The sequence below is a fragment of the Carcharodon carcharias genome, chromosome 4 (assembly GCF_017639515.1).
Source record: "Carcharodon carcharias isolate sCarCar2 chromosome 4, sCarCar2.pri, whole genome shotgun sequence".
Classification (NCBI taxonomy): Eukaryota; Metazoa; Chordata; class Chondrichthyes; order Lamniformes; family Lamnidae; genus Carcharodon; species Carcharodon carcharias.
In genome coordinates, this window is record NC_054470.1 from 112540534 (window position 1) to 112561695 (window position 21162).

Below are 21162 nucleotides of genomic sequence, written 5' to 3' on the forward strand. Positions count from 1 at the left end.
GGTTAATACTACAAAATGTCTTAAGGTGCTACCCAGGAGTGACTACCAAGCAAAATTAAATTACGAGTTACATAAAGAGATATTAGGACTGGTACTTGTTAATGTTTAACTTTTAGCTAACCTCTTTTTCTCCTGTGTGTTACAACACATACTGAATAAGCTTGATCTGTTGAGCCTTCCAAAGAAGGATTGAAAACCATGCTTGATTATAATTGATTTTGCATATTTTAATTTGTAAATTAAAGGGACATGTCATAACATCTCAAATAATATAAAGGCAAAATACTGTGGAAATCTGTAAATGAAACATAAAATGCTGGAAAATGTCAGCAGGTTTGGCAGCATCTGTGGAGACAGAAACAGAGTTAATGTTTTGAGTCCAATATGACTCTTCTTCGGAACTGATGAGAGGTAGAACTGTGATGGGTTTTATGCTATTGAAAGTGGGGAGGGTCAGGTAGTATAGATGGGAAGCTCAGGGACAGGTTAGAGGGTGGGAGAGATTAGATGATAAAGATATCATGGAACAAAAGGCAATGGGAGTGGTAATGGTGGTAGTAACGAAACAAAGCATTGGTCCAGAGTAAGTGTTAACGGCAGAATAAAGGAAAATAAAAACATGAAAGATGAAAGATAAAGATTGGCACTTGGCAAAATTAAAATGGAGGACAGAGTTCATGGTCTGAAGTTGTTGAACTCAATGTTGAGTCCAGAAGATCATAAGATCTCATGATGTACTTGCTCCTGAATCCATTGAAAAGTCTAATTACATAAGCAGTCTTAATTGTTGACTTCAAAGCTACTTTTCTGAAGCTACTCTCTTCCGCTCCACTTGTTTTTGAATTCTTTGAATAGTTGGATTTTTTAACCATTGTCTTTCCATACTATAAATAATGGATCCCTCTGCCTATCTTTATCACACTCGATGCCATTCCATTCAATCATCTCCTTGCATTTCTTGTAGATAATACTCAGACATTTGCCACAGATGACAAGCTACGCTTTCTTGTTATGGCATTTCAAAACCATCCTGTTTACTTTGAAAGACATGTGGCTTCAAGATACAAGACAGTTTTATTATTAACCCTGCCCTCCCCACTTTGTCAAAAAGCTTGATCAAAGATGTAGGTTTCAAAGGAGCTCCTTAAAGGAAGAGAGGGAGGCAGAGAGATTTAGGAAGGAAACTCCATAGCTTAGGGCCCAGGCAGCTGTAGAAACAGCTGACAATGGTGGAGCCATGAAAATTGGGGGTGCTCAAGAGGTCAGAATTGTAGGAATGCTGAAATCCCACAGAATTGTAGAGCTGGAAGAGGTTACAGAGGTTGGGAGTGGGAAAGGTGTTGTATATTTTATATCTCAGAGTTGTGCAGAGATGACACTAGTTTCTATGTGTGTAACAGATTTTATTCACATTGCTTTAAAATTTCTACTCCATGCTTCAGCTCTGGCTTCCAGTTCTTTCTACATCTTGTTTATTTTTCTCTGAATCAACACCCAGGCTTAACCAATCAAGCACAGAGTGCATACATTAATTACTAGACTCACATAATCAAACACAGAACAATTGCACACTACACAAGTCCACAGAGGGATTTGAAAACAAGGATGAGAATTTTAAAATCAAGGTGTTGCCTCCCACCTGCATGGATTATTGGGTGGCAATCAGGAATGGGGAAACTGGCCAATTTTTCTCCCCCCAATGCTAGCCAGACGTATTCTGAAAAATGATAGTCTGACAACTGCTGCACCACCTAAGATCAGTCAACTCAAAGTGAAGACAGACAGGGAAGCTCTCCCAACCAAAAATGGTCAAAAGAACCTAGCTATGCACAAGCAATGAAGCCAATCTGGTTGGCCATATTCCTGGAGGTGTGATCACATGACCTACTGCCTCCAACTGCCCTGCCCCCACACTTTAGCCATTGGTCACCAACATATGCACAAGCCTCCCTAGCTAATCAGAAAGTGAATAGTCATTGTTACCCAATTGGATAATTCCTGGCTGCCAGTCAAGCAAGTTATTTTTTGCCCTGTATCAAATATTTTTGTAATTAGTAAACAGAAGAGTTTGAAGATTTTTTTTAAGAGGCAGTTTTCAAGTGACCCTATGATATTATTCCTAGGTTACATGCAATAGTGTCCTAGGGATCAGCCTTTAACTCCTGGGGGCTCCAGGCCAATCCTGGAGGGTTGGCAACCCTTTCTATGATGGCATCCTGCTTTGGATTTGCATTGCTGTTAGGAATGCTGGGTGATATCTCTCTTTTTTGGTGGATGCTACCCTTGGCAGCACCAGCACAGTTTTATTTACAGTATGAGTTGCTACTCACTTTCGCTAGTCTGGCAGTTTAAATGGTTTGTGACTAATGCAAAAATTGGGATGATATAGTGGGGGTATAGGGGCCCAGGTGCATAGATAAATGAGAGCTGGTCTTTCTATACCAGGCCTTTCACAACTTCAGGACATCACAAAGCACTCTACGCCCAATGAGATTTAAAATTTTTTTTATTTGTTCACAGCATGTGCGTGTTACTGGTTAGGCGACACTGTGAAACTGTCACATGAGCTGGGACATGTGCATTAATTTCAATGAAAATTTTTGTGAAAATTTAAAATCATTCACGAAACCCCATCCCGCCCATGGATGAGCTTCCATGAAAAATGTGAAGTCTGCCTGGGCTCTTTGCCTGCCCGCCAGCCAGAAGGTTGGACGGGTAGCTCAGGTAAATTGCCTTAGTGGCTTTTGAAATAGCCTTAATAGGCATTTGACAGTCTGGCAGGTGCGCAGCCGACTCGGGGGGGGGTGCGCCTGCCGAACTGAAAACCTAAGTGACGTGCAGTGACGTCGGGACACCTGCCCAATGTCACCCCGCGTCTTTTTACGCCTCATCGAGTGGGCCCCGCCTCCGCTTGCTGAGTCGAAGATTCTGCCCCTTATGAAAGATACAGATTGGCACTTGGCAAAATCAAAATCAAAATGGAGGACAGACCTCAGTAAAGGATCCCGTGGCCACTATTTCAAAGAAGAGCAGGTGAGTTCTCCCCCGTGACCTGACCAATATTTATCCCTCAATCGAAATAGGAAATGCATAAATAGGTTATCTGGCCATTATCTCAATGCTGGTTGTGGGAGCTTGCAGTGTGCCTGCGGGGTTTCCCATCATTACAGTGACTACACTTCAGAAAGCACTTCATTGACTGTAAAGCTCTTTGAGAAAGGGAAACCACTTTTAGTGGTTGAGAAAGGTGCTGCTATATAAATGCAAGTCTTTCTTTATGAGTTCTCGTTTTTGCAAGAGCACGGAGCCTGTAATAAGCTAAAGTGACTGCTTAAACCTTCATTTCAAAAAGCAGAAATGACAAAAATTCATATTTCAATTGTACAAAATGGGGCGAAGAGGACGAGGCTGGCTTTTCTTCACATGTCCATTAGATGTCGTCAACTACACGCTCCTGAGCTGAAAAAAGGAGCTTTGCAACTCTTGAGCAAGAGAAATGAAGTTGATGACGCCGGAGTGAAACTCCACCTTATTCCTGCCGCTGATTTAACCCAATCTGAGCATTATTCACTTCCTTTTTTCTCCCTGCACCGTAGCTGACTCAATTGCAAGAAGGCGAGTGTGCGGGGCACAGGGAAGGAGAGGTTTTTGGGGGTGTGGGGGTGGGTGGGTAGGGGGGGGGGTTTATTTTCCTTACGAATGGAAACTTACTGAAACGCCAAAGGGGGAAGCGGAGTTTTCGGCTGCAGCTTGTGATGTAGGAGCTGCAATAGGACATCAGCAGAGACAGCTCAATGGCTTTGGACAAGATGCTGCAAGCCATGTCCCAAGCCGGCAACTCATCGTAACACTTGCCCCCTGCGTCTGCCTGCCTGTCTTTAAACCAAGCCTGCACGTCCTAAGAGGGGAAGCTAAGGAAACTTTCCCCCCCACCTCTCCACACCGGTGAGAAACTTTGAATGTTGATTTTTTCTTTTAAAGGGACTTGAGTTGCTCCACAGACACAAGGTAAGGAGTTAGGACCTCTTGGGCACAGAGAAAACATGTGTTATTTTATTTTAAAGTGAGAGTAAAGATCGACTTCTCTCTCCCGGGGTCTGGCTGGGCTGTGGGAGGATAGACTTAAAGTTGTAAGGGAGCCCCATGTTTAAATCTTCTTTACTAACCCCCCACCCCCCATTGTTCTTTTGCAGCTGTAATGTTGCCCATCCCCCTCCCCTGACAATCTGACAAGTCATCGAATGACCAGGGGGAGACTCTGCTCCAGTTGCAGCCAGGGTCAGAGACTGATTTAATGTCATTGGCAAGAGAGCGAGAGATAAGGAGGAATTTTTTTTTGTTGTTTAACACAGCGAGCCGCAGTGATCTGGAATGTGCTGCCAGAAAGGGTGGTGGAGGCAGAGTGAAAAGGAACTTTCGACAGGGGAACTTACTAGAGAGATGTGGGGGATGGAAGAATTGCAGGGCTCCATGCAAAGGGCAGGTGAGTGAAGCTAATTGGACATAGCTCTAGGTCAGGTCTGAAGTTTAGTTCTTCCTACACCCTGATATAGCAGTGTTAGCTATTAATAGGATACTTGCCTATCAGCTCAAAGGCTTTGGGATCAAGTCCTACCCCAGGGTTTTGAGCACTACCACCGCAGTGCTGCGCTGTCAGAGGTGCCGAATTTTGGAATGATGTTAAACTGAGCACCCCACCCCGCCCCCCCCCCCCCCCCCCAACCCAGCTGCCTTCTCAGACCTCCCATGGCAGTATTTTGGAAAAAAGAGCAGGGGCATTCTCTCCAGTGTCCCAGCCAATATTTATCCCTCAGCCAACATCACAAAAACAGAATATCATGATCACGTTGCTGGCTGTGGGATCTTGCTGTGCACAAAATTGTCTACCCCAGTTCCTACATTGCAACAGTGCAGGAATGCACTTCAAAAAATACCTTACTGGCTGTAAAGTGCTTTGGGATGTCCTTAGGTCATTAAAGGTGCCATATGAATTCAAGTCTATCTAGCTGATATCAGGCGGTGGAGCCAATACATTGAATGCTTTCAGCATTGTATGTTGCCCCAAAGGAGAAGGGTGGAAATGCAGATTTGCCAGGGGCTCTGCTGCTGATTATTGTCCAGCGATGTCTTGCTGGAGTACACGTATACATGTGCATGTGGATGTTGGATGAGAACAGAATCAGAGTCATTGTGGTAATTAAAACAGAAAATGCTGGAAATACTCAGCAGGTCTGGCCGCATCTGTGGAGAGAGAAACAGAGTTAATGTTTCAGGTCTCTGACCTTCCAACAGTTGTGACAACCCCCAACATTGAAAGAGTCACTGACCCTCGCTGTTTAAACCCGCAGATAAAGAATGGCCACTTTCCTCGTCTTGTCTAGTCTTTCATCCATCGTTTTTCCAAGGGTTGGCCGCACTATGAATAATCTTTCTCTACTGAATTCTATTCTCCGCTGCCTTCACTACCTGTCCCATGGAGAGGCCAGTCCACATTCTGAATTTCTAAATTATTTGTTCATGGGATGTGGGCATCACAGCATTTATCACCCATCCATAATTGCCCTTGAGAACTGAATGACTTGCTCGGCCATTTCAGAGTCAGCCATATTGCTGTGAATTGGGAGTCATATGTAAGCCAGACCAGATAAGGACAGCAGATTTCCTTCCTGAAAGGGCACCAGTGAACTAGATGGGTTTTTACAACAATTGACAGTGGTTTCATGGTCATCACTAGATTTTAATTCCAGAATTTTAAAATTACATTCAAAATTCACCATCTGCCTTAGTGGGATTTGAACATGGCTCCCTGGATTGCTAGTCTGGTGACAATGCCACTACACCACATTATCCGTCACCTTATTACCCATCCATACCATCTTGGGTCTTCCTTGTGTACGTTTTTCAGGTGTTTTATCTTGCATTACTGCTTTTTCCAAACACCCCTCCTGTTCGCATCATTGCCTCCTTGGTATCACTGCCTCAAACAAGTTCCTCTTAACACTGCCTTTCTCGAGCCCCGACTCATTTGTCCAATTGGCTGTCCATGATATGCATAACCTCTGCCTGCGACCTTTCATTTCAAATGCTCTTACTTAAGCCTCATCACTCTTCTTGATGGTCCAGCTTTTGCAGAAGTGAGAATGTAAAGATGAAAATCATTGCGCAATCCTCAATCATTAAATTAAAAAAAGTACTAGTTTATTAGCTAATTAATGAATAAGATAAAATAATATAAAGTCATACAATGGAGCAATCTGGTTGGCGGGGGTTGTGGAGTGGGGTGGAGGAAGGGTGGTACTGTGGTTGGCCATAGCAATAACCCTGGATATTATAATCTCCCATGCCCCATGCACACTGCCTCTACTTTCTGAAAATCTGCCTGAGTTAAAATCACTGTTAAGGTGACCGACCCCCATTGTAATCTAACAGGCTGACCTCTTTTACATGTGACACATGAATGACACTACAGTTTGCAGTGGATGTTAATCTATTTCATGAAGCTCTTTGTAACATAGAAGGTAATAAAAGCATTCCATTATAACCTGTTAATGAGCTAAATTCTCTTCATAAGCTGGCGAACTCCTGCAATTAATTGACCCTAACCTTTTGAAGAGAGTGTTTTATCTCTCTCCCTCTCTCTCTCGTACCCGTTTTCTCTCTCTCCCTCTGTGACTGTTTGCACTCCGAGATTCTGCAGGCTGCCTCCCCCTACTTGACACAATAGAACAAGGCCTCGACCTCTGACCCTGTCCCAGCTCTTTCTCTCTCTCTCTCTCTCTCTCTCTCTCTCATGTTAGTGATGCATTAGTTGAATAATCAAAGGGACCTGTTACTTCCCTCCTGGGCACTGATCTTCCAGTGGTGCTCAGGTGAATGAAACCTACCCCAACGTTTTATTTGTGAATGTATTAACAAACAATGTATTAACAAAACAAAAACAGAATTACCTGGAAAAACTCAGCAGGTCTGGCAGCATCGGCGGAGAAGAAAAGAGTTGACGTTTCGAGTCTTCATGACCCTTCGACAGAACTTGAGTTCGAGTCCAAGAAAGAGTTGAAATATAAGCTGGTTTAAGGTGTGTGGGGGGGGCGGAGAGCGAGAGAGAAAGAGAGAGAGAGAAGTGGAGGGGGGTGTGTGGTTGTAGGGACAAACAAGCAGTGATAGAAGCAGACCATCAAAAGATGGCAACAACAATAGAACAAAAGAACACATAGGTGTTAAAGTTGGTGATATTATCCAAACGAATGTGCTAATTAAGAATGGATGGTAGGGCACTCAAGGTATAGCTCTAGTGGGGGTGGAGGGAGCATAAAAGATTTTAAAATATTTAAAAATAATGGAAATAGATGGGAAAAGAAAAATCTATATAATTTATTGGAAAAAAAAGGAAGGGGGAAACAGAAAGGGGGTGGGGATGGAGGAGGGAGCTCAAGACCTAAAGTTGTTGAATTCAATATTCAGTCCGGAAGGTTGTAAAGTGCCTAGTTGGAAGATGAGGTGTTGTTCCTCCAGTTTGCGTTGGGCTTCACTGGAACAATGCAGCAAGCCAAGGACAGACATGTGGGCAAGAGAGCAGGGTGGAGTGTTAAAATGGCAAGCGACAGGGAGGTTTGGGTCATTCTTGCGGACAGACCGCAGGTGTTCTGCAAAGCGGTCGCCCAGTTTACGTTTGGTCTCTCCAATGTAGAGGAGACCACATTGGGAGCAACGAATGCAGTAGACTAAGTTGGGGGAAATGCAAGTGAAATGCTGCTTCACTTGAAAGGAGTGTTTGGGCCCTTGGACGGTGAGGAGAGAGGAAGTGAAGGGGCAGGTGTTGCATCTTTTGCGTGGGCATGGGGTGGTGCCACAGGAGGGGGTTGAGGAGTAGGGGGTGATGGAGGAGTGGACCAGGGTGTCCCGGAGGGAGCGATCCCTACGGAATGCCGATAGGGGGGGTGAAGGGAAGATGTGTTTGGTGGTGGCATCATGCTGGAGTTGGCGGAAATGGCGGAGGATGATCCTTTGAATGATCCTTATTACAGGTATCTCCGGGACATAAAACGTTTCTCGGACTGCTGTTCCCGTCACATTCTGAGATCCACACTCAGTGCCATGCACCGCCATATGAACACACTTGACCTCTCCCTCCAGCAGCACCGCCGTACCCTTTTTCAAAGCTGCGCGTGCCCCCAGTTTCATTTTATTCTTCGGCTCATCCGACGCCTCAACAAGAAACTTTTTCTCTTTCTCTCAAGTGCTAAGGAACACAAGCTCCAACAACTCATCGACACCAACACCCATCTAGGGCCCTCCACCCCTGCTGTCCCTCCGTCCCCACACCATCTTCCAATCCCAGCCCCAGCCGTGTATTCACTATACCCCCTGACCTTCCGCTCTCCGATGCTGAACGTTCAGTGCTCAGCAAAGGACTGTTTCATACTCTTACGCTCTCACCTCAATGAATTTCGGGCTCGGAATGATGCTGAACTCTTCTTCCGCCGTCTTCGTCTCCGGGCTCACTTCTTTGGGCAGGAGTCCTCTCCCAGTTCAACGGATCCTTTTACCCATCTCCAATATTCTCCCTCCACCTGGACCCCTCCCTCTGGATTCTTACCTTCTCTTGATCTTTTCATTGAGAACTGTCGGCGCGGCATTAGTCGTCTCAATTTCTCTGCTCCTCTCACCCATTCTAACCTGTCTCTCTCTGAACTTACTGCACTCCATTCTCTCAGGTCCAATCCTGACATTGTCATCAAACCCGCTGACAAGGGTGGTGCTGTTGTTGTCTGGCGCACTGACCTCTACCTCGCGGAGGCTAAGCGTCAACTCGCAGACACTTCCTCCTACCTCTCCCTGGACCATGACCCCACCACTGAACATCAAGCCATTGTTTCCAGGACTGTCACTGACCTCATCTCCTCTGGGGATCTTCCTCCCACAGCTTCCAACTTGATAGTTGCCCAAGCTCGGACGGCCCGCTTCTATCTCCTACCCAAAATCCACAAACAGAACTGCCCCGGTAGACCGATTGTCTCAGCTTGCTCCTGCCCCACAGAACTCATTTCTCGTTATCTTGACTCCCTTCTCTCTCCCCTTGTCCAGTCCCTTCCCACCTACATCCGTGATTCCTCTGACACCTTACGTCACATCAACAATTTCCAGTTCCCTGGCCCCAACCGCTTCCTCTTCACCATGGACGTCCAATCCCTCTACACCTCTATTCCCCACCAGGATGGTCTGAGGGCCCTTAGCTTCTTCCTCGAACAGAGGCCCGAACAATCCCCATCCACCACTACTCTCCTCCGTCTGGCTGAACTTGTTCTCACGCTGAACAATTTCTCCTTCAACTCCTCTCACTTCCTCCAAATAAAAGGTGTGGCTATGGGTACCCGCATGGGCCCCAGCTATGCCTGTCTCTTTATGGGGTATGTGGAACATTCCTTGTTGCAGTCCTACTCCGGCCCCCTTCCACAACTCTTTCTCCGGTACATCGATGATTACTTCGGTGCTGCTTCATGCTCTCGTCGGGACTTAGAAAAATTTATTAATTTTACTTCCAATCTCCACCCCTCCATCATTTTCACGTGGTCCATCTCTGACACTTCCCTTCCCTTCCTTGACCTCTCTGTCTCAATCTCTGGTGATAGACTGTCCACCAATATCCATTACAAGCCTACCAACTCCTACAGCTACCTTGACTACAGCTCCTCACACCCCGCTTCCTGTAAGGACTGCATCCCATTCTCTCAGTTCCTTCGCCTCTGTCGCATCTGTTCTGATGATGCTACCTTCAAAAACAGTTCCTCTGACATGTCCTCCTTCTTCCTTAACTGAGGTTTTCCACCCACGGTCGTTGACAGGGCCCTCAACCGTGTTCGGCCCATCTCCCACGCATCCGCCCTCACGCCTTCTCCTCCCTCCCAGAATCATGATAGGGTCCCCCTTGTCCTCACTTATCACCCCACCAGCCTCCGCATTCAAAGGATCATCCTCCGCCATTTCCGCCAACTCCAGCATGATGCCACCACCAAACACATCTTCCCTTCACCCCCCCTATCGGCATTCCGTAGGGATCGCTCCCTCCGGGACACCCTGGTCCACTCCTCCCATCACCCCCTACTCCTCAACCCCCTCCTGTGGCACCACCCCATGCCCACGCAAAAGATGCAACACCTGCCCCTTCACTTCCTCTCTTCTCACCGTCCAAGGGCCCAAACACTCCTTTCAAGTGAAGCAGCATTTCACTTGCATTTCCCCCAACTTAGTCTACTGCATTCGTTGCTCCCAATGTGGTCTCCTCTACATTGGAGAGACCAAACGTAAACTGGGCGACCGCTTTGCAGAACACCTGCGGTCTGTCCGCAAGAATGACCCAAACCTCCCTGTCGCTTGCCATTTTAACACTCCACCCTGCTCTCTTGCCCACATGTCTGTCCTTGGCTTGCTGCATTGTTCCAGTGAAGCCCAACGCAAACTGGAGGAACAGCACCTCATCTTCTGACTAGGCACTTTACAACCTTCCGGACTGAATATTGAATTCAACAACTTTAGGTCTTGAGCTCCCTCCTCCATAACCCACCCCCTTTCTGTTTCCCCCTTCCTTTTTTTTCCAATAAATTATATAGATTTTTCTTTTCCCACCTATTTCCATTATTTTTAAATATTTTAAAATCTTTTATGCTCCCTCCACCCCCACTAGAGCTATACCTTGAGTGCCCTACCATCCATTCTTAATTAGCACATTCGTTTGGATAATATCACCAACTTTAACACCTATGTGTTCTTTTGTTCTATTGTTGTTGACATCTTGATGATCTGCTTCTATCACTGCTTGTTTGTCCCTACAACCACACCCCCCCTCCACTTCTCTCTTTCTCTCTGCCCCCCTCCCACACACCTTAAACCAGCTTATATTTCAACTCTTTCTTGGACTCGAACTCAAGTTCTGTCGAAGGGTCATGAGGACTCGAAACGTCAACTCTTTACTTCGCCGCCGATGCTGCCAGACATGCTGAGTTTTTCCAGGTAATTCTGTTTTTGTTTTGGATTTCCAGCATCCGCAGTTTTTTTGTTTTTATCAATGTATTAACAAACCCTGTTATCTGATGTTTTGCCAGACAACCAACTCTGCTAACTGCTTTGTTTCATCCCAACTACTGGATCAAATATACTTTCTCAGATTCCTAATGGGAGGTGTGAATTTGGTTGTTTCTCTGCAATGCTTAACTCTCCTGGCCAACCTCCACCCTCCCTAAGCTCCTGCTCATCTAAAATCCCAACACTAACTGACCCCAAATCTCATTCACCTATCAACCCCTGTCCTCACTAACCTGGATCCCAGTCCAAAATCGCCACAGTTTTAAAATTCACACTCTTGATTTCAAATCCCTCCATGGCCTCCCCCCTCCTGATCTCTGTAATCTCCTGGAGTCTCACAACCCTCTGAGATATCGGGACTCCTCCATTTCCAGCCTGTCGCTCATCCCCGATTTTAATTGTTCCAGCGTTGCTGGCCGGGCCTTCAGAAGCCTAGCCCTAAGCTCTTGATATCCCTCCCTCAACCTTTCTCCCTCTCGAACTCTCTTTCCTCCTTTAAGATGCTCCTCAAAAGCTGCCTGGTTGGCCAACCCTTTGGCCATCAGCTTAATATATCCCTTACATGGCTTGGTGTCAAATTTTGTTTGATAATTCTCCTGTGTAGCACCATGTTAAATGCACAATGTATGTGTAAGTTTGTTATTGTTAATAGCAACAATTTGATATAAATATTTCTTATATTAAATAGTCAAAAAGCTTGAAATATGACAAGTCATACAGGTTCTTTTCCAAAAGCTGAGGCTTCTTTTGCACAGAATCACAGAATTTTAATGGCACAGAAGGAGGCCATTCGGCCCATCGTGTTTGCACCAGCCCTCCGAATGAGCATTATGACCTAGTGCCATTGCCCTGCCTTTTCCCTGTACCCCTGCACATTGGTTCTAACCAAATTGTCACCTAATGCCTTCTTGAATGCCTCGATTGAACCTGCCTCCAATGCATTTCCAGGCAGTGCAATCCAGACCTGAACCACTGGTTGTGGAAAAAAAGCTTTTTCTCACGTCACATTTGCTTCTTTTGCAAATCATTTTAAATCTGTCCCCCCTCATTCTTGATCCTTTTACGAGTGGGAACAGCTTCTCCCTGTCTATTCTGTCCAGCACCCCTATGATTATGAATATCTCTATAAAATCTCCTCTTAGCCTCCTTCTCTCCAAGGAAAACAGTCCCAGCCTCTCCAATCTATCTTCGTAACTGAAGTTTCTCATCCCTTGAGCCATTCTTGTAAACCTCTTCTGTACTCTCACCAATGTGTTCACATCCTTCCTATAGTGTGGCAGCCAGAACTGTACACAATACACCAGCTGAGGTCTAATGAGTGCCTTATATAAATTCAGCATAACCTCCCTGCTCTTGTACCCTATGCCCCTATTAGTAAAGCCCAGAATACTTTATGCTTTATTAACTGTTTTTCCATCTGTCCTGCTACCTTCAATGATCTATATGATCTTTGCACATATACACCCTTTCTGCTCCTGCATTTCGGTCGGAAGAATAAAAAGGCGACTTATTATTTAAATGGAGAGAAACTTCGGAATGCTTCAGTGCAGAGGGACCTGGGTGTCCTCATGCATGAATCGCTGAAAGCTAGTATGCAGGTACAGCAGGTAATAAGGAAGGCAAATGGAATTTTTGCATTTATTGCTAAAGGAATAGAGCATAAAAATACGGAAGTGTTGTTGCAACTGTACAAGGCATTGGTGAGACCGCAACTGGAGTGCTCTGCACAGTTTTGGTGCCCTTATTGAGGAAAGATGTAGTTGCACTGAAGGCGGTTCAGAGGAGGTTCACTAGATTGATTCCAGAGATGCGGGACTTGTCTTAAGAGGAGAGATTGAGCAGCTCAGCCCTATACTCGTTAGAGTTTAAAAAGATGAGAGGAGAACTAATTGAGGTATATAAGATGCTAAAGGGGATAGACAAAGTAGATGTGGAGCGGATGTTTCCCCTTGTGGGGCATTCTAGAATGAGAGTCCCTAGTTTTAAGGGATGGTAGATTTAAATCAGAGATGTAGAGGAATTACTTTTCCCAAAGGGTCATGAATCTGTGGAATTCACTGCCTCAGAGTACGGTGGATGTCGGGATGCTGAATAAATGGAAGGAGGAGATAGATAGATTTTTAATTAGTAATAGGTTGAAAGGTTATAGATAGAGGAAGGGAAATTGGAGTTGAGGTCGAAATTAGATCAGCCATGATCGTATTGAATGGCGGGGCAGGCTCGAGGGGCTGAACTGCCTACTCCTAGTCCTTATGTTCTTATGTTCTGCATCCCCTTCAAAATTTCACCCCTTATTTTATATTGTCTGTCCATGTTCTTCCTAACAAAATGCATCACCTCACACTTCTCCACATTGAACTTCATCTGCCACTTATCTGCCCACTCCACCAACTAGTCAATGTCCTTTTAAAGTTCTATACTGTCGCCCTCGCAGTTTACAACACTCCCAAGCTTCGTATCATCCGCCAACTTTGAAATTGTCCCCTACACATCAAGATCTAGATCATTAATATATATCAGGAACAACATTCTATAAATAACTGATTGGGGGATAAATTAGACGTGTCAAAGGTGGGTACAATGGATGGTTGATGAGGGGCTGGTTAGCTGCGGGCTTGGAAAAGTGATTGTGTTAAATGCATTACACAAATCAACTGACCAGTGTAGGAAATTTTGGAGTTACTGGTTTGTTTGCCATTGAAAAGGGGAAGGGCTCCCATGTAGTGGCAATACCTGCCAGGCTGAGTGCTTGTTTTTCATCCATTTTCCATTAACTCCTTCTGCACTAAGAGGCACCAAGTCAGCTTGAGATAAGGCCCTCCCAGCTCTGCCGAATGTCAAGTATCGTATTCTAGGACCTCACCTTGTGAGACTCTGTAGTGAATAACATACAGAGCATTTGATCACTGCTTGTATGTGTCCAGGTAGGCCAGATGTGGTTCTGCTACTACGCCTCACCTGAGATAGGGTAACCAGTACAGATTCGGTACTGAATTTGGCACTGTGCTATATGGCTCAGTGTTAGATCATTGCAATACACTCACCCAAGGAGGGGGATCTTTTTCTACATTCTTTCACGGGATGTTGGTAAGGCATTCCTCATTGCCCTGAGTGACTTGCTAGCTAATTTCAGAGGGCAGTTAAGAGTCAACCACATTACTGTGGGTCTGGCATTACATGTAGGCCAGACCAGGTAAGGATGGCAGATCTCCTTCCTAAAGGACATTAGTGAAGTATATAGGTTTTGACAACAATCAATGATAGTTTCATGGTCATCATTACTGAAATTAGCTTTCAGTCCCAGGTTTATTGAATTTAAATTCCACCAGGTGCCATGGTGGGATTTGAACCCATGTCCCCAAAGGATTAGTCTGGGCCTCTGGATTATTAGTCCAGTGACATTGCCACTACATCCATCTCATTCAGTCAATTCTGCTTGGAACATAGGAAGAGGAGGAGGCCACCCAACCCCTCAAACTTGTTGTTCACCATTCAGTGAGATTACAACTGATCCGAGACCTAACTTTACATACCCACCTTTGAGCATTATCCTTTAATGCCTTTGGTTAACAGAAGTCTCTCAATCCTAGATTTAAATTTAATAATTGATCCGGCATCAAGTACCATTTGCGGAAGAGAGTTCCAAACCGCTACCATCCTTGTGTGTAGAAGGTTTTCCTAACTTATCCTTCACCAAAGTAGGGAGAAAATCCAAATAAGTTGTCATTGAATTCTGGGCCATAATTGAACCTTTCAGCCTTTTCCCTGCTCTCAAAATGCAATTGGGTTATGATTCTGTGATTCACTACTTTGCATTACTCTCTTGACCTCGTATCATGCAAAATTTATTGCACATGACTGAGATCACACTGAGGGACAGTAACCGGATGTGATCATTTGTTTGCTGGCAATCATTTTGCAGTATTCTTGGTCGAAGTTAAATGCCACATTGAGGTTCTAGAAATAGGTGATGTCAATAAAGCATTAACTACTCTTGACTACGTGCCAAACCCAATTGTTCCTGAGTTGCTGGGATTATGGAAGTGCATATCAAGAAAGCCAATTAATCAAGAATTACATTTTCGATGTATGATTAGATAGATATTGGGATGCTTTTGCCTTTGGGGGAGATGATAATTTGCAGATTTTCTACATTATTAAGTTACCTCCTTAACATCATAACTCTTGTGCATCTCCAATGTACATTACTCCACCATTGGTGCGTGCTGCTGCCTGGACCCTAAGCTCTGAAGTTCCCTCCCAAACTTCTCTATCCCCCTCTCGCTCTCTCCTTTTTTACATCACTCTTGAAAACCTGTCTCTTTGACCAAGCTTTTGGTTACCTGTTCTAATATTGCCTGTGTGGCTTGGTGTCAAATTATGTCTGGTAATACTCCTGCGAAGTCCCTTGGGATATTTTACCATCTTAAAGGTGCTATTGAAATGCAAGTTGTTGTTGTTGTTGTTGCTTTTGAGTAGGGTCTGATGAAATGTGTATTTTTATTTTATCTTTTTATCCCCAAAATATATTTTATTTATAAAATTTATAGAAGTACATTACATGACCGTTCAAAATTGACATTACATTCCATGTTAACCAAATAATTTTTTTTCCAAAACTGAATGTTACTCACTACGTTTACAATTACAGTTAATATTTGCAATGTTCAACATACATTGAACATACAGCTGAATGGGTTTTACCCAGTGTCCAGTCCCTCGGTGTACTATAGCTGAAAGACCTCAGATGGCAGAATTTCCCCATTCTGTCTTTGTAGCGGTTGCCCCAAGCTTCAGTGCATCCCTCAGCACGTGGCCCTGGAGCTTGGAGTGTGCCAGTCTGCAACACTCGGGTGGGGACAACTCTTTGCACTGGAAGACCTGAAAGTTTCGGACAGACCAAAGAGCGCCTTTTACTGAGCTGATGGTCCTCCAGCTGCAGTTAATGTGTGTCCCCCGCCTGTAAAGCGCAAAGTCCCGCGTCATGGAGCTGCTTGGGATGAACGTTGAGAAAAACCGCTGCGTCTCCTTTCCGACCGTCTTTGCAAAGGCACGTTCCAGTAGCAGGTGGGCTGCGGTCCACTGAAGGAGTGACTTCGATGGACCAAGTGATATTTGTTTGTGTTTTGGATTCTCTAGCTCTTTCTGCGAAAGAATGACCTTACTGGTGAGGGCGAATTGCAGAAGTGTGGAAGATATGAAAACCAGAAATGCCTGTGTATGGACAAAGTCAAGTGCTATTACCAGTGACGCATTTTCTAAGAATGCATATCTGCTGTAAAAGTTCCTGGTAATCAACTTCTGATTAGAATGATACTGTATAGAAGGAGGCCAATTGGCCCATTGTGCCTGTACTGGCTCTTTGAAAGAGCTACCCAATAAGCCCCACTCCCTTGATCTTTCCCCACAGCTTTGCAAATTTTTTCCCATCAAGTATTTATCCCTTTTGAAAGTTGTTATTGAATCAGCTTCCACCAGCCTTTTAGGCCAGCACATTCCAGATCACAAACAAATCGCTTTGCAAAAAAAAAACTCATCTCCCCTCTGGTTCTTTTGTCAATTATCCTAAATCTGTGTCCTCTGGTTACTGGCCCTCCTGCCAGTGGAAACAGTTTCTCCACATTTAGGCTAGCAAAAGTCTTTGTGGTTTTAAATACCTTTCATTAAATTTGCCATTAACTTTTCAGCAGTAGTGACAGGGCAAGCACAGCAGATCTACAGATGCTAGTGGATAAATGAATGAAATAGTGAAAGCTTATGGAATGAACGTTAAGGTAAAAAAGGTGAAAGTTAGGAAGATTGGAAGAAATAATGGTGGGGAAACAAAGATCACAATAAATGGTCGGCAGCTGGAGCTGGTTTCACAAGTTAAATGCCAGGGAACACCTTATCAGAAGATGGTCGCTGCCATGAAGGAATCAGGGCTAGAATGGCAACGACAAAGAACTCCTCAGCATAGGAATGAGTAGCGATCTTAAGAAAAGAATGATCAAAACTGTGATTTGGAATGTCTTGTACGAGACTGAAACATGGACTTTGGGAAAAGCAGACAATCAAAAACTCAAATTGCGAAATGTGGTTCTGGAGGAGGATGGAGCAGGTCAGTTGGAGAGAACATGACAGTAATGAAGAAGCTGTCAGGATGGTGGAGAGGAAAGATCGTTAGTGAATATCATCAAGAAAACACAACGATGTTCGGTTGGCCATATTCTAAGACATGAGAACTTGCTGCAGGAGATAATTGAAGGAAGATTAGAGGGTTGTAAACCAAGAGGGAGAAAGCTTGAAATTGAAAATGGGAATCTCCTACAAGCAACTGAAGAGGAAACAGTAAGACCATGAGGCATGGCCATATGTAGAGAGAGCAGCTTCCAAACCCACGGCCACTACCATCTAGAAGGACAAGGCCAGCAGACACATGGGAACACCACCACCAGGATGGCCACTGCCAGCAGGTTCTCTACTCCAGATGCTAAGCCACCTTTACTGCCTGTCTTCCCTTCCGGCTGTGAGAAACTGGCTCAGGACAGAGAGAGCACCTTCCAAACCCAAGGCCAGCAGACACATGGGAACACCACCACCCCTCCAAGCCACCCACCATCCTGATTGGAATTATATCGCTGTTCCTTCACTGTCACTGGGTCAAAATCCTGGAACTCCCTCCCTAACAGCACTGTGGGTGTACCTACACCACATGGACTGCGGTGGTACAAGAGGGCAGCTCACCACCACCTTCTCAAGGGCAATTACGGATGGACAATAAATGCTGGCCTAGCCAGCGACGCCCATAACCCATATATAGGAATCCTGTCCACTCCAAGGAGAACAAGCCCAGCTTCTCTATGCAGCTGATTTCCGTGAAAAACAGACAGAATCATGGAATTTAATTAACCAAACCCCTGCAAAAGATCCCAGAAATAAAAGTGGTATTTGACCTATTTGGTCACTGTAAGATAGTGAGACTTGTGTTGACGTTAATGCGGTTTAACAATGGCAATTCTTAGTCCTTCACAGTCTTAGCAGGATGGCCAATGCTAGCAGGCTCTCTACCCCAGATGCTAAGCCACCTTTTACTGCCTGTCTTCCCTTCCAGCTGTGAGAAACTGGCTTAGGACAGGCCACCTACAAACTATATGAGCAACATCGAGCCAGTGCTGGAACATCTGAAATGAAAACGGAACATGCTGGAAAACTCTGAGCAGATGAGGTGCAGCGCCTATTGAGACAGAAACAGAGTTAACGTTTCAGGTCATAATGACCTTTCGTCAGAACTGGAAAAATTTAGTTGTGTAACAGTTTAGAAGCAAGTACAAAGCCAGGGGAAAAAGTGGGCTCGGAGGTCTCAATGTTGAATTCAACAATTTTAGATTATAATCGATATTCCCTCTCGGCTATGCGGTCACTCAGCACACCCAAGGTTCCCACACGGTGTGTGTAAAAATATTTAAAGGGCCTGTGCAGTCCAAAATTAAATTAGAGGGTATGGTGACTATAAAATACATGTAAGCAGGTGCTTTGTCTGGCTCAGGTGCTTTCTCCCTCCACAGATGCTGTCAGACCTGCTGAGTTTTTCCAGCATTTTCTGTTTTTATGTCAGATTTTCAGCATCCACAGTATTTTGCTTTTAGCTTTTTCTGGCTCATTGGCTCTGTACACATTAAGTCTTCTAAATAAGTCTATGCTGAATATAATCATTGCTCCCATTTTATAGGACATCAGTAATGGTAATGGAGGAGATGATGGTAATGTCATTGGGCTAGTAATCCAGAGGCCTAGGCTAATACTCTGGGGACAAGGTTTCAAATCTCACCATGGCAGCCGGTGGAATTTGAATTCAATTAATAAAATCTGGAATATAAAGCAGTAATGGTGAGCATGAAACTATCATTGATTGTCACAAAAAACCCATCTAGTTCTCTAATGTCCTTTAGGGAAGGAAATCTGCCATCCTTACCTGGTCTGGCCTACATGTGACCCCAGACCCATAGTAATGTGGTTGACTCTTAACTGCCCTCTGAAATGATCATGCAAGCCATTCAGTTCAAGGGCAATTAGGGATGGGCAACAAATGCAGCGACGCCCACATTCCATGGAAGAATAAATTTTAAAATGTTTCTGCTGTTGCTATTCACACCTCCTCTCGACGCATCTTTTTGTTTCTGTACTTGTCCCCTCACTTACCTCATTTCCCTTGCACCATCATCCCTTTTGTTATTTGATTTTTCCCGCATTTCACAGAGCCATCCTTTTTGTTCTTTGTTGCCTCTGTACTTGATTAAAACCAGCTACATCTCTAACTTTGAAAGGTCATTGATCTGAAACATCAACCATGTTTCCTTCCCCTCAGATGCTACTTGACCTGCTGAGTATTTCCAGCATTTTGTGTTTCTGTTTATAAATCATACTTCTCTTGGAAGCCTTTGCAGCGCTTTTCTAGAATTAGTTTGTCCTCCTTGGATGTTCCTGCTCATGTCTATGCTAGTTCAGTGCCAATGGCTCTTTTTAATAGATGTCAAGTAACAGCTTGAGACCAATCTTGAGTATTTGAGTATTTTATCTTCCTCCCCTTTGCAGTAATGTAGTTGCTTGTCTCTCATCAGTCTTGTCATTCCGAGCCCTGACTAAAACATGTGTAATGAAATGTAGGTACATATCCTTTCAGTTCAAGGCAAGGCTGCTGTCGTTCCAAAACGCCTTGGCATTGCATCGTTCGAGAATGGTGGGTTTTATTTAACAACGTGTCACTGCACTTTAGGAAGGATGTCAGGCCCTTGGAGGGCGTACACAGGAGGTTCATTGGAATGGTACTAGGGAAATGGGACTTTGTTTAATGTGGAGACACCAGAGAAGCTGGGATTGTTCTCCCCAAAGCAAAGAAGGTAATGGAGAGATTTGATAGAGGTGTTCAAAAATTATGAGGGTTTTAGAAGAGTGAATAGGGAGAAACTGCTTCACTGGCAGGAGGGTCGGTGACTAGAGGACACAAGTTTAAGCTGATTGACAAAAGAACCAGAGATGGGATGACGAGAAAGGAGTGATTTTCAAAAGGAAATTGAATAAATACTTGAAGGGGAAAATGGCAATGCCAGTGAGGAGGAGCTGGGTGGGGGAGTTGAATTAATTGGCTAGTTCATTCAAGGAGCTGCCCTAGGCACAGTGGGCTGAATGGCCTTTTTCTGTGCTGTAAAATTCTATGATCTTAGTCTGTGAGGGCTAATATTATCTATTTGATGTCTCCGATTTCAGCACTTTTTTTTATGATTTGGCACACCTGTAAATCACAATAGAATCAAGGATTTTGAGCTTTGAGAAATTGGTGCATTTGATGGAGATTATAACAAGTAGTATAATGAGAGTTGAGCATCTGCTGCCAAATTACTGGGCCTCTGGTTCACTGCAAGATTTGTTATGGAAACTCCTTTATCACTGCAGGTTGAAAGCAGAAAGAGGCACTAAGTATCTAAGTGCTGCTGTCAGTAGGTGTGTGTGTGTTAGGGGGTTGGGATGCAGAGCGGAGGGAGTGTCTGATAGCTAACAACTTCTGTCCATTCAGAAGGAGGGAAGGAGGCCACCTAGAAACATCAAAGGAAGTTGGCTAATACGTGAAACCGGATTTATGTTGTGTTGGCAAATGCAGTGGTTTCTGCTGCTGTGCAAGTGTGTGATCTGGTAGAAGCACTCAGTGTTTCTTTTAAGCATAGTTTCCAGTCAATTACACGTGATGTGTTTGGACAGGCTGTACGTTTTCCTCTTGTAGGCAGGAATTCTCAACTGGAAATCTGTTAACAATAAGGACTGTGTTGTTTTAGAATTAGATCAATTTCCACAATGATGATCTTCAGAAATTACTGTTCTCGTGATTAAATAGTTTTTGTGGGTTTTGTTAAATTGGAGTGTATGGAGTTTGCTTCCCTTCACAGTTGAAGACAGTGCTACACATTCTAATTTTCATTTACTGTGAAACTGGGTTCAAAAACAGAATTTATGGTTGATTTCCACTCCTCCCCCGTCACTGAACCAAATTAGCACAACATTTTCAAAACTAGGGCTATAAATGTAAGATGGTCAGTGCAGGTTGAGTAT

The 21162-nt window shown here is 44.4% G+C and overlaps 1 protein-coding gene across 3 annotated transcripts in view; it reads left to right on the forward strand.

The window, feature by feature from the left end:
- The first annotated feature begins 3697 nt into the window (after positions 1–3697).
- The window catches only part of cemip2 (cell migration inducing hyaluronidase 2), a 79420-nt gene continuing 61955 nt past the window's right edge, over positions 3698–21162 (forward strand). For 2 of the 3 annotated variants that reach the window (XM_041186708.1, XM_041186710.1), the window contains exon 1: positions 3698–3945. The gene's annotated coding sequence lies outside the window, so the exon portion shown is untranslated. Of the gene's footprint in view, positions 3946–4430; positions 4484–21162 lie in introns of those variants that run through there. The other variant, XM_041186709.1, reaches the window with a different exon arrangement.